Raw genomic sequence first — 11,867 nt, 5'->3', positions numbered from 1 at the left:
GTGAATTTGAGTCCATGCCAAAGACCAAATCAAGGACTTTATTAAGGAAATTACTTTCAAATGACTTTGTATCATTTCAATAGGAGTAAGACATAGGTGAATATGGGCATTAGATCACAATATTAGAACTTAAAACTAAATACCTGTGGCCTTTATTCTAGACCCTAAAAATGAATGCTTTGAGATTAGCATATTTTACCTTCTATTATTCATGACTTAAAAATTCCTTCTTACAAACAACTAGAAAACTACTCCCTCAAATCAAATATGTTTATAAAATATAAATCATAAAATTGCTTCTAAAACTATAAAATCTTTATATCATTATTAGAAGATTTATTTTTAAATTTAAAAAAGAATTATTTGTACATGAAATACATTTAACTTGTGTTGATGTTTAGATGCATTCTAAATATCTATACATCATAGAACATCAACATGAAAAGTCTTATAAGGTGAGACCTTGAAATATAAGACAAACTCTATGGATAGAAAGATAGTTCCTTATCTATTACAATTAATTTATTTTAAATAGATAAAAGGGAAAATAATTATTAGAAATAAAAGTTAAAATAAACTGGGAGATTTGTCAAAATAGGGCTCTTTTGTTAATTTCTCATGGAGTATTTTTCACATGCAATATATAATAGTCAATGGAAACTAAGTTTAAAATAATCACAAACATGTAAACTTAGACAAGAATTTATTCATAAATAGTCATAGGAGAATAGATGGAATCACAACTTCCCATAGATGGATTACTTGAGGTTTACATAGTTACATTTAGATACAAAGAGCTAAAAGGTTTAGGCACATAAAAAGGACCACTTTGGGACTTTGAAGTAAGAAAACTAAGAAATTGTTTACATACAAGACTCATTAAAATGGACTTACAAAAATAATTCCATTAAAATGAACTTAAAAAAATAATTCTTCTTCTAAAGAATGAGCCCAAGTGTAACATGCAACATCTAGGAACTATATGTTTACAAGAAAATGAAACATTGAACTAAAATTATAAACATGAGAATTCTAGATAACTTTTTTTTAAAGTGAAAGACAGTAAGTATGCTAGAAAAGATGTAAACATTTGCATAAGCATAATTTCATAAAATATAACAAGTACAACATAAGAAATAAGCATGATACTCATTCTAAACTTTAAATAATCTTTACATGGTTTAGAAGAGGGAAAGTATCATTGGGGCGCTTTTCTACCTAACCATGGACTTGCTAGTCCACTGTGTCATTTCCAACTAGAAAGGCTCAAACCTTCGCAAGGAAGAAAAAGAAGTTGGACTCATTGCCATCTGAGACTAGTGCAAGTGACCCTACTCAATCCCTAGTCGATCACACACCATAGGCTACTCCTAACTAGTGCGACCTCTGATTGGGTTGAATAGCTAGATCAAAGAGCTGATTTATGCTTACAGTTTTGTTTCAGAGCTCTATATTAGTACTCCACAGAGGCAGAGTCTTTGTTTATGGCTACTCATTACAACCATATTATTCTTGTTCAAGGAAATGAATGTTATCTATATTTTGCACCCTCGGTATTATTCATACGAGTACAATGATAAATGATATCCTAAATCTCCTTAAAGGTTTAAACAAATACAAATACATTTCATTAAGCAACATGGGTTGATAATGCATGTCATAAGGCTTAAATATTTTCTAATTATTTGTTCCAAACTACTCTTCTAGCTGAAGAATGAACATAGATGCAAATTATTTAAATTAAAGAAGAATACATGCTCATTTTCTTTACCGAATTATGGAGCTACTTTTCAAATTACTATTACCTAGTTCAAACAAACATATGCATGACCTGGTGTATTGCTTGGAAGTCCCAAATGCCATAATCCTTTTCCATACAAGGAAGTGTTATGCCCAGTCAGCTATGGTTGTGGCAGAGCTAGTATTGCATGCAGACTACTAAAGTAAAACTTTCAAGTTATGGTGGACAAAATACGATATAAAGAAAATGATAATTCCTTTGCAATAAGTCCATATGAATTATTTTTTTACAAATGACTCTCTATTCCTTGGATATATCATACGGACTCCAAAAGATTCTATTTATTTGTTTAATGAAATGATTAATGACATTTCCCAAACATCTAATGTCAATTTCGTTTTAATTATAAGTGAATTTCCTTATACTTCATTGGATTTCATTCTCCTTCTACTTTCATGTCCCTCCAACACGTGAAGGCAGTGATTTGGTTTAATTAAAAAGACCTCATATGACATGAGTCCTTTGGTTACCTCCCGACCCGATGATACCTTCCCTCCCTTCTCGGAGGACGACAATCTCCCTGTATACACTAGGTCAAATTCATTTAGTTAGTCTGAAATCCTAGCATAACTCTATCATTGCATTAATTGACAATATTAAGCAATAGGTATCAGTGCATAAAATTTAACATCAAAATATTTAGGGCATAAGTGAGATGTAACACCAAGGTTATTTATATATAAAAAGAGACGCACATTGAGAAAAAATGACTCAGAAAAAATGTTTTATTAGACATGGTCTTTAAGCTTGAATCAGCGAAAATATCCCCTTATGCGAATTACAAAATACCATCCGGAGAAGCCCCACCCTTCACCAAGCGACGAAGAAGGGGAATGGCACCTGGTCACGGGCAGGAACGCCAAAAGGTAGGCAAGATCAGGAACTCATTTGTTCCCTCCCAAACCAGTAGTGTCAAGGGCCAATTCATTTCTGGTGGGGATCAGGAATACCTTTTCTACAAACCCTAATCGTCAAGCATATTCATCGAATTTCAGACTTCCCTCTACTCCATACCTACGTGAGGCTAAAAGAGGCTTCCATTCGAAACCCATCCCCCCAAGATATATAGATAAAAGAAATTTGGAAGATATAATCTGGATTATGGCAGATCATATTATCAAAATTGGTCGAAGTCGTCTTCCAATAGATTTGCGGATAACAAACCCGCTTCCAGAAATCAAGGAAATCATCAAGCCTTCATTTGGGGGAGAGGTCGTCAATGGAATGCAAATCTAGATAGGCAGGCGGGACAGCCAAGGGCATCTCATCCTAGGTCAGTAGCTAGGGGCAAGGATGCTCCTTTGGATAGAAAGGAATCAACCTTTATAAGAGATCACCCTAAGCCCGATGGAAAACAAAAAGGAAGCTTGCTGGAACTTAAATCAGATATTATGCAATCTCATTGGGATTTTTATTCGGAGCATGGAGTGCAAGCGGTCTAGAATGGACTGAACCACTCCCTCGAGGAAATCACAGTATGGTGGAGGAAGAAATTCCCCGACCAGGTAAGTATATCCTACCTAGATAACAATTTTTTGTTTATAATTTGTAATAATAAGGAAGTTAAACAAGATATACTTTATGGAAATTTAAGATTTTTCAAAGGTTATTCTTTTCACTACATTGACTGGAAGCCTAATTTCAATCCTAGACTATATAAACCAGAAAAATTAGCTAAGAGCAAGTCCCCATGCAGCTGCTAAGCTTATTTTTGCTAGCAGCCACTGTTCAATATTTTTAGGAGCAGTTTATATAGCTGGTGGCCCCATGGATATTTAATTTTACTGCTTATCTTTGAAGCAATTACCTTAAATTTTAGTTTTAGATGAAACAATGTTTATAATAATTTTGGAGTAAATTTAGGAGAAAATATTGGAGGCAAATAAAAAGGAGGGAAAAAAATTTGTGGAGCCACATATGATTTTTCTCAATAAGCAGTCGCTGTTTATTTTCAGCCCCTCCTTTTTTTCAAAGCTTATTTTTAATTTTTAAGCAGTAGTTGCTCCACTAAAATAGGGAGAGATTCCAATTTATCCAATTTCTTTAAATAAAAATTTGCATAGGGACACATCAACTGCTTAAATTTAAGTAGATAATGCACTTAAGCAACGGCATGGGGATAGGGGGTAAGTGGGTTAATATTGGTTTGATACCCGCTGAATATCACTCCCTGACGATTATAGAATTAATAAGCAATAAGATGGCTTCTTTCTTAAGGTGTGAAGAAATCCTTGATAGCAGCCTTGCTAAGGAAGTTAAAATTATTATCAATTTAGACGCAGACATCAATGAATTAGAACCCATAGAAATTGTGATGAAGAAAAGTAGGTGGCTACTTCAGCCATCTTTCTACAATGGGGTAATTGATGAATCTAACATTATATTAAAAATGAGACATCCCCTTGGAAGGCCAAGTCGGACAAAGGAAATTCCAAAACCAGAAGTTTCCATCAAATTACATGAGAATGGTGATGGTTTTATTGTAGTAACTAATAAATCTAAAAGAAGCATATACATCAAGTCATAACCCTAATTTAGGAGCAGAGAACCCTATAAGCAAGAATCTTAAGAGCAAGAGAGGAGATAGGGTAGATAGGGTTCTATCAAGTAAAGCAACCCTACAACAATTGTTAAGAGATGTTGAAGTATTTAAGGTAGATGTTATTGAACATATAGAACAATTAAATGAAGCAAGAGTAGAGCAACAACCATCATCTCCTATCCTTGAATGCGACAAGGAGATGGGTACTAATGTAAAGGAAGATATGCCCTCTGACCTAAAGGTTTCTTATGTGATTATGGAAGATGGCTTTGTTATAGGTCAGGGGGAAGAAGCAATAGAGGACATTGGAATCCAACAATTTGATCAAGCTATGGAAGTTATAGTAGAAGAGGCAATAGAGGGAGAGTAGGGTATGCATACGGAAGAGAGAGATGTGGGCATGGATGAAGAAGCCACAATAGGCATGCTAGGCATCTATCACTATAGCCCTGGAAGGTCTACACCTGATTGTGCAAAAAATCCTAAGAAAAGAGGTAGAAAATCTCTTTCAGAAATAAGAAATAAAGTTGGGGCAGCAATAGATCAGACTAAAATAACATCTTTACCAAATGTAGGGAAGGGGAAGTTTCTTCCCATGTCGCCATGAAAATAATAACGTGGAATGTTAGGGGCATGAATGCCCCTAACAAGCAACATATTCTAAAATGTTGCATTTTTTCAGCCAGGGCAGAAATTCTTATGTTTCAAGAAACGAAGTTGAATGATATTGATTCAGATGAATTTAAGAAGAAGATAGGGTGTTGGAAATGGGAGACGGTATCAGCTGAAGGAGCATTAGGTGGATTGGGGATAATTTGGAACCCTCAGAAGGTTTCTGTAGAAGTAGTATTTAAAAATAAATGTTGGATCTACTCCCTAGTTAAGAGCTTTAGCAGTAATCTATTGTTTACTTTATTCAATATTTATGGACCCATTCCTAATCTCAAGAAAAGAGAAGTATGGGATGAAATAGGGGAGCAGTTAACCTTAAATCCTAATTGGAATAGTATTTTAGGGGGAGACTTCAATGCTATCTTAGACTTACCAAAGAAAGTTGGGGGCATAAAGAGAGAACCTCAATCCTTAATTGACTTCAGAGATTGGACATACCAACACAATTTAATGGATATAAAAATGGACAACGGAATTTATACTTGGAGCAATAGGAGATCTGGTTTTTGTCATATGGTAGAAAAACTAGACAGATTTCTTTTTAAAGGTAACATGACAAATTTTTATCACATCTTCAAAGCATCGATCCTTCCCATCTCGAGATCTGACCACTATCCAGTTCAACTAACACTCTCTAAGGATCATAGACCTAAAAGATGCCCTTTCAAATTTGAGAAGATGTGGATGAAAAAGGATAAATGGTGGAAGGAGGTTAAGGTTATAGGATCAAAACTCTACTGTTTTATGACTAAACTAAAAGTAATTAAGAGTAAGCTGCAAGAATGGAATAAGGAACACTTTGGCAACATCTTTGCTATCAAAGATCAACTAGAGGTTGATCTAGAGATGTTAAATGAAAAAGTAATTAAGGAGGGTAGGAATCAAGATAGCTATCTTAAAGAAAAGGAGTTGCTGCTAAAATATGAGGACATTCTGTCCAAAGAGGAAATTTATTGGAGGTAGAGGTCAAGAGAGACTTGGCTCTTGGAGGGAGATAAAAATACAATTTTTTTCCATAACAACTCCAAGGCTAGGAACAATATTAATAGGATTGCTAAGTTAAAGGATGTTGCAGGGAGAATTATAGAAGATCAGGAGGATATTGCTAAAGCAACAGTAGACTTCTTTCAAAACATTTTGAACAACTATGACATTTCTAACCTAGAAGCTCGATTGAGTCTGCTTAAAAACATCCCCAAGTTGGTGAGTAAATATCATAACAAAAAGCTGTTGAGTAAATTTTCTAAAGAAGAAATTGAATTAGCACTGAAACAACTCCATTCAAATAAGGCCCTGGGTTCGGATGGCTTTCCAACAAACTTCTTCCAAGAATGTTGGCACTTCTTAGGAGATGAACTGGTGGAGGCTTTGGAGAGTGCAAGGAATTTAGGGATATTTCTGAGAGAAATTAACAATACATTTATTGCACTTATCCCTAAGATAGAAAAGTCGGTAAGCTTAGATGAGTTTAGACCCATTTCTTTGTGTAATGCAGTATATAAGGTAATGGCTAAAGCTCTAGGAAATAGGATGAAAGTGTTACTATCCTCCATTATAGGAGAAGAACAAACATGATTTGTCCCTGGTAGGTCTATCTACGATGGGGTAATTATAGCTCAAGAAGCAATCCATTCTATTCAACAAAATCTTAATTCATGTATGTTGGTCAAGTTTGACATTAAAAAGGCCTACGATAAGGTGGATTGGAGATTTCTTTGTAAATGTTTAGAGGCCTTTGAATTTTCCAAACAATAGATTAATTTGATTTTTGAATGCATCTCGAGTCCAAGGATATCTATATTAGTAAATGGTACTTCGAAAGTTTTCTTCAACATCTCCAGAGGATTAAGACAAGGAGACCCAATCTCTCCCTTTTTATTCATCATTATGGCAGAAGCATTAGGCAAGACAGTATCAAAGTCACAGGGGTTGGAAAATACTGTTGGTATTAAGATTACTAGTAACCTCCCTTATGTTACCTACCAACAATTTGCAAACGACACATTGCTATATGGGGAAAGTAGCAGGTAGGAAGCTAAAAATATTAAACTCATTCTAGATTGGTATTCAAGGGCTTCTGGGCAATTAGTTAATAAAGACAAATCATATTTTTTCTTCTTTCACGTGAACAAGATGAAGGAAAGAGAAATTCAAAACATTCTAGGGTATTGTAGAGGGGCTCTCCCTCGTAAGTATCTAGGTCTCCCTTTGGAAAAGGGTATCAAATCCAGAAATCTGTGGGATAATGAGTTATCCAAATTAGATAAGAGACTTTAGTCATGGAAAAGGAAATGGTTGTCAACGGCAGGGAGGGTTATTATGTTAAAATCAGTTTTATCTACAATACCTCAATACCAGATGTCTTGCCTCCCATTAACTACAGGTGTTAGAGATAAGTTGAATAAGAAACTCGGGACCTTCTATTGGCAGGGGTTGTCAGAGAAGAAGAAGTTTTCTCTCATTACATGGGACAAAATGTGTAAACTGAAGACAAAAGCAAGTCTTGGCTTAAGAAATCTGTCAAAAAACAACAAGGCCTTAGGAAAAAAGTTGATCTAGAAAATATATAAGGAACCCCATCTAAAGTGGGTTAGAATCTTGAATCACAAATATTTAAATGTCAATGACCCAATCAGTATTTTTAGAACTGCAAACCCTCCAAAGAGATCCAAAATTTGGAATTTTTTAATGGATTGTAGAAGCATAATATTAGAACAACTATCCTGGAATGTAGCAAATTCCAGTAAAGCACTCTTTTGGAGTGACTCTTGGGGGGGGTTGTCCTCCTATCCATAGCCTTCTAAATAACCCAATCTTGAAGGAGGCTTTGGAGACTAAAATAGGCAAGTATATCAAGGATTATGTATCTTTAGACAATAGCGACCCGACTATTGGATGGAGATAGAAGCCTTTGAATAAGTTGAATCTACCTAATACTGATATCAATCAACTTATTGATATATTAAAGGAAAGGATAATAACTATAACCAGAGGTGATGATAGGATGATATGGAATAAGGCTAAGTCGGGTGAATATAATGTGAAAGAGAGTTATAACTACCTTAATAATAACCAACTACTTCATAAAACAAATTTGTCAATTGCTCTATGTTGAGATAATATGTGCTTGCCCAAGGCAAGATTATTCTTGTGGGCGGCAATGCAAAATAAAATTCTAACTATGGATTGATTTAGAAAGTATGGATATGAAGGCCCTATCAGGTGTCCTCTCTATGAAAAAGATGAAAAAACTTTGGATCATTTGTTGCTAAATTGTGAATTTACAAGTTAGTGTTGGAGGTGGTTGGTGGGTAAACTCAATTGGTATACCACCTTTCCCAAAGACCTCCTAAGCCTCTTGCAAGGGTGGCCTATCCACCTCAATCGTAGTATTTATGGTATGCTTTGGATAATTACCCCTTCTATTTTACTTTGGGAAATTTGGAAGGAAAGAAATAGGAGGATATTATAAGAGAAACAATTACCTTTGGCAAACCTCCTAAATAAGATAGTGACACAGGAGCATCCCCGGTGTACGAGCAATCTTGCATCAACCAAAAATATTTCCTTTTAGTTTAGTTCTTGTTCAGTTTAGTGTGCAGTTTTTTGTGTTCTTACCGATAGGTACCGGTAGTTGTTTTCTTATCATTTTGAGATCCTATTTTTGGTTTCTAGGATGGTTCACGTGCTTAGTTCCAGATTTTCAGTCCATTTGGATTCTTTTCCGGCTAGTTATCGCTCTCGGTTTGGCTATTTCTGTGTTTCAAGATAGTTTTTGTGCTTACCGGTTAGTCTTCCTTCATTACTAGAGTGATTCTTGGCATGTGGATCTATTTGGGGTCTTGTCTGATGTTCTTTGGCATATGGCCAACCTTCCTGTTGATCAACACTTCTTGGTTGTTATTTTTCGGGAGGATTTCTTTCATTCTTAGGGCCAACCTAGTTACACATTTCATTTCCTACATTGGTAAATGTAATCTTTTATGGCCGACCCGGAGATGTTCTGGAGGGTATATATAAGGTATTATGTAATCATTTGTAGGACAAAGGAAGTAGAAATTATAATAAGGATTGAGATTGGTAATTAGTGATTTGATTGATTCTGAGAGTCCCAGTTGGATTGTATCTAGCTTGTAGCTTGCATCTAAACGGTTAACTATCGGATGTTCTATGATGATTGTATGATGATAACCGGTTGGTTGCCGAAAGTTCTAAGGCAATAATATAATTTGTTTCTATAATCTTGCTATGTTTTCTTGTTGCTTTTGTTGTGTTACTCTTGCCGTATAAGCCGATTAATTCGCTTTTGAGGGTTTTACCGATTATGGTTGCATCAATTGGTATTAGAGCTAGTTATGAACCAGTTAGTGGAAGAGTTGTTTGCGAACCTTGAGGCATTCCTTTGGGTGGATGGATTGCCGATTGGAGGTAGGTTGTGCATGTGTTCGATAGATCGCTGCGGAGAGGCAATTGAAAATGGTATTCATATCACCAAGTTGAGGCAGTTCACCGAAACAGAAGAGGAGATGCCACCTAGAAGGACAAACCCCAAGAGGGTAGAGCAAATGATGGAGGACTTCAAGAATGAAGTGAGGAATAAAATCCAGAACGCATTGGCTGGTTTGCGGAGGAACCATGAATCTAAGGATGAGTATGAAGAAATCGATGAAGAGCTTGATGCAGAAGAGGCTGAAGGACCGAAAGATGGAAGAGAGGAAATATTCCTGAGAGCAGTGGTGCAAGTGAGTAAAGTTCATAAAGTAGAAGTTTCAAAAATTTTCGGAACGTTGAACCCGGAGGATATGATTGATTGGATCAGAGAGTTGGAGGATTACTTTGAGTTTGAGGTGATAACTCAATGATGAAAGAATAGTACCAAACTGGTACTGAGAGGGGGGGGTGAATCAATATAGACAAAAACACACTCTTAGACCGATTTGTCAACAAACATTGTGCATTGACAGACAAACAGTAACACAGGGCCTAAAACAGAGTACAACCAGAAAAAACCCAGAATAAATGAGACAAGTATAAACCGATTAATACCTATCTTATCATATACTCTAACACTTCATTTCCATTTCACCCTAATACATGAACAAGTAATCTACCATCAAAGATATACATATGAGCAACTAGATCAACAAGAGTCACTGCTTGATAGAAAACAACAAAGCATCACATGAAGAAGACATCACACATGACACACATAATTTTCATGTGGAAACCCAACAGGGAAAAACCATGGTGGGGATGAATACCCACAAGCTTGTTTTTGAACTCTTTAGAAGTCCACTTTGTTAGGAGCCTTGTCCGGTTAAAGACTGATACAATAGGTTCTGTTAGGAACCGATCCTGTTAGGGATCACCCGGTTAAGGGATGGTAAGAACACCTGGTTAAGGGTTAAACCCTGTTAAAGGTTATCTTGTTAGAGGATTCCAAGAACTCAACTGTTTTGAGTCACCCTGTTAAAGGATTTGCAGCAAGCCGGTTAAAGCTACCCTATTAAGGGATTTTCCAACTGTTGAGGTGGTTAGAGATCAACAGGTATTACAATGATCTGGTAACAACACTCAATGCCAATGCAGATCCGCTTAAGCTCATCTTCACCTTCTGCACTTACACTCTGCAGGTATCACTCCTCCTCTTTTGATCTGGCAAGAATCACGTATCCCTTCTCTTGGATACACACACACAACTTTTGCCAACAACCTCAGAAAGAATCACAACATCGACCTTATAGGAAAACAGATAGGTCGGTAGCATAAACCCTAAACCCTAAAACCTGTTACATTAAGGAATTCAAACGGTTCAATCCTGATCGTTGAACACACTGCATTAAATGCAACAGTCTTGATCTAATCTCCATCGTCCATTTTCCACCGATTTCATAGCGGCTGATAACCCATCATACGTTATCATCGTTTACAGACTTCGCACATTCCTGAGGTAGATAGGAACAATCTCCTTCATGTAAGATCCTTCACGTGCACAAGGCTTACGTGGCAACACGATCTGTTCTTCGTTACCATGCTAATTCATCACACAAAGTCATCGGTTGAGCCACACAGGCTTGAAGCACTTCAACCAGAAACCCTGAAGTTGAGACTACCAACCGGTAGTCATACAACGCTTCCATGTGCTAGTTCCCATAACCATATGCCGGTTCACCTTGAACAAACACACCGCTTCACTTTGGCACAAATGTCGGTTCACAGTGTTATACCTGTTCTCACATATGCCGGTTCTCACCTCTTCAACATTTTGACATCAATGACAACATACAATGTCATTATGTCCTCATACTGGTTCACATAATGCCAACAATCTCCCCCTTTGGCATTGATGGCAATATACAAAGATATCTCTCCGCTTCACATCTTTTCCCCCAATTTCTGCAGATATCTTCTCTGCTTCTCATCTTCTCCCCCTTTGACAACAATGCCAAAGTGGAGGCACAAGCTTCCCTGCTCCATTATGCTGCTCCCCCTAAGGAGTAGCATCCTTCAACACATCAATCCTGAAGAAAAATTTGACTATGCAATACTTGACTGATGTGGAGCATATACCTTTAGTTTACCTCCTGAAGAGGCAACACCCCTAATTCACCTCTTAAGTACATAAATGTAGCCTTTGGGAGAGGCTTGGTGAATATGTCTGCTAATTGCTCCTGAGTGGAAACATCTTCCAGTGCAATCTCTTTGTTTTGAACCTTTTCCCTCAAGAAATGATACTTAAGCTCAAAGTGCTTGGTTCTAGAATGTAAAACCGGATTCTTAGAGATATTAATTGCACTGGTATTGTCACAAAATATACTTACCGGTTCAGATATAGGAACTTTGAAGCCATTT

Source organism: Cryptomeria japonica, chromosome 10, assembly GCF_030272615.1.
Source record: "Cryptomeria japonica chromosome 10, Sugi_1.0, whole genome shotgun sequence".
Lineage (NCBI taxonomy): Eukaryota > Viridiplantae > Streptophyta > Pinopsida > Cupressales > Cupressaceae > Cryptomeria > Cryptomeria japonica.
Note: the sequence above shows the minus strand (reverse complement) of the source record.